We start from the raw sequence: 3230 nt of genomic DNA, 5'->3' as shown, positions 1-3230 counted from the left end.
CACGACCCTTTAATACAGTTCCTCATGTTGTGGTGACCCCCAATTTCATTGTTACAAATTGAACATAATTAAAGCATAGTGATTAATCACAAAACAATATGTAATTATATATGTGTTTTCCGATGGTCTCAGGCGACCCCTGTGAAAGGGTCGTTCGACCCACAAAGGGGTCGCTACCCACAGGTTGAGAACCGCTGGTATAAGCAGACTGGGTCTGCTCAAATAGGCTGGGTTCATAATGCATGGCTTATGTAACAGCTACCTTTACACATATTATTTCCTGCCTCATGTCTCCATAGAGGGAAAGACTATTATCCCATTGCTTAGAAGGGAGGGAGCAGTATTAGAATTCCACATTTGCTTCTTTCCACCAGAGGAAGAGGAAACATTAACTGAGCAATAGTAACCAAAAGGTTTAAGATCACTTCATTGAAGGAATAATGTGGGCCTATCTCTTTTCTAACATTTTCTCAGCTTCTGGTCTCTATTCTGTAAGCCCAAATTAGTAGGAACTCTTATTGCAAAAGAAGTCCTCCATTCTCTAGCCTCAAAGCCTAAAGCTAATTTTAATTTGGGGTAGTGAAAAGCCCCATTACATCTCATTTCTAAACCATATTCTCTGGTCCACCTTTAATAGAGAATCTTGGTTTTTAGATATAGGCAGGAAGATGATAAATATGTGGACTTAGATCACTGAGGTTTTTATCTTGGCTCCACTACCCACGGCATGACTTTGGATAAGTTATTTAATATTTTTGTTCCTTAATTTTCTCCTCTAAAAAATGGGAATATTAATAATATCCACTTCATAGAGTTGATATAAAGTTTAGGTACTATGATATAAAATATCTAGCAAGCTATAATAAATTAATAAATTTTAGTTATCATAACTATCAATAGTTACTAAAGGTGTGATATTGATCTACATCTAATTCTTTGTGCTTGTTGTTAAAGCCAAGCAGGGTAGACAGATAGGCAGATTAGCTTTAAAAATGTCCAACATGGTCCAGAAAACTTAGGTTACAAACACAGAAAAGAGCATTTGGGGACTAAAGTACTATGATAAGAGACAAGAAATTTTGTGGGGCCTCCGCAACATTGGTGTTTGGGATCTTACATGTGGCTTCATCGGGGTCTGTTGTTTTGAATATCTGGGGCTTTACTGGGATTTGGCCTTGGAAAAGATCAAAGTGAGCTCTGGAGTCAGAACAAACACTCTAGGTCCCTTAGATTACACAAAGCCAGCAGAATTTTCATGAGTTTCAGAACCACCTAGGAAGAGGGTAAGGTCCTTACTAGACTCAGGGATGATTCACCTCAAAACCAGCAGGCCACTGGAGCTAGCATAAGCATTAGTTGATCTGAAGTATGTGGGGATAGTTAATAGAATTGGCCTTTTTGTTTTTGTTTTATAGGGATTTTACATCTGATATATCTCTCAGCTAGGACTGCAGTCCAAGGCTTTCAACCACAAGAGCAACTAGATTCTTTTTGAGTTAAAGAGCAATATTGTAGAATTCAGGGGGTTTTAAATGATTAATGTTGAGCATTATTAGGTGGCATTGTATCAGCTGCTACAAATTCTGTCTCCCTTGATTTTGTCTAAAATAGCATGCAGGACCAAGAAGGAAGCCTTAAAAGGAAAAACCTTGAGTCCATTTGAAAGGCCCACAGACTTCCAGAGTCTCTTTTCCCCTCCATGTCACCTATTTAAGAAGATGTGGGCGCTTTTATTTTTAAGTGATCTTTTTCTAATATGTTTGTCAAGAGGCCTAACATCATAGATAGGGAGGGATAGCCACTAACTGTGACACTGCTTCTTCCCTATTCTCCTTCTACTTCTCTCATCTCTCTCCCAAGCCTCAAAACAAGTTGTCTTCTTATTCATTTTAATCTTTATAGTTGAAAGTAGTACATATGTTCCCTTTTTTTCACCCACTGACCTCTTCCAGCCCGCCCTCGCCTCCCACCCCCACCGTCCTCCCCGCCCCACCCCCCAGACCCTCACTACCCCATTGTCTGTGCCACCGGTTATGCATATATGCATACAAGTTCATTGGTTGATCTCTTCCCACCTGCCCTCCCCTGCCTTCCCTCTGAGGTTCAACAGTCTGTTCATTGCATCTATGTCTCTGGATCTATTTTGTGAAATAAGCCAGTCAGAGAAAGATAAGTATCACATGATCTCACTCATATGTGGAATCTAATGAACAACATAAACAGATGAACAAAACAAGTTGTTTTCTTATTCTATAGACCCCAAGCTGTGAATATTTCCCAAGTGTTTTGCCTTGTTTACTCTGCTCTTTTCCAGCCCATGCTCAGTAGACTCATCCACTGCCAAAGCTTCAGCTCTCTCCTCCAAGTAGATGACTCCCGCACAGGGTACTCCCTGCAATTGTATTTCAAATCCACATTTCACACCTCCTACAGGCAATGCTGTTCTGGTAAATGTTTAACAATCAACTTATGGCAAGAACAGGAAACCTCCAATTTCTAATTTTTGCCAATTTCTGTTTCATCAACACTAACAACATGGTCAAATTCAGGCTAATGTTGTGAGGTCGCCGAGCACATAGTTGAGAGATATATATATATAATCAGATCTCACAAGCCAGTACAGATGGATCCCCTGTGACTACAGGTGGCCTATACTGGATGTCCTGCTGTCACCTCAGAGTCAACATCTCCAAAAATAAGCATCTTTCCACAAACTTTCTCTTCCAAGTTACCTTCATTCTATCAATGGCATCTGTTAGAAGGGAAGTAGCATTTTGCAGGTTTCAGGTTTCCCTGAGGAAGCTTCCATTAGGATAATACTCATGGCCTCTCTGTGACCCCTCATTCCCTGTCCCTCAAGGCATGACTTAGCTCACTGGTGAGAGTGATAAAGAAACTATTAACTCAGTTCCTTCCATGCTAGGGGTCAGCAAACTCCAGCCTATGAACCAAATGCAGCCATCCACCTGTTTCTGTAACTAAATTTTTACTGGAACACAGCCACCTTGTTCCTTTACCTACTGTCTATGGCTGCTTTCCAACCTCAACAGCAGAGTCAAGTGATTGTGACAGAGACCAACCATATAACCTGCAAAACCTCAAATATTTAATATCTGGCCCTTCACAGAAAAAGGTGACTGACCCAGGTCTGGGACTTTATTTTGCAGATATGCCTACCCTGAGAAAGGGTGTTAGGCTGTTCTCAGCTAAGTGGAAATTTTACAGGATGA

Source organism: Myotis davidii, unplaced genomic scaffold (assembly GCF_000327345.1).
Source record: "Myotis davidii unplaced genomic scaffold, ASM32734v1 scaffold913, whole genome shotgun sequence".
In the NCBI taxonomy this organism is placed as follows: domain Eukaryota; kingdom Metazoa; phylum Chordata; class Mammalia; order Chiroptera; family Vespertilionidae; genus Myotis; species Myotis davidii.
This window is presented reverse-complemented; position numbering follows the sequence as displayed.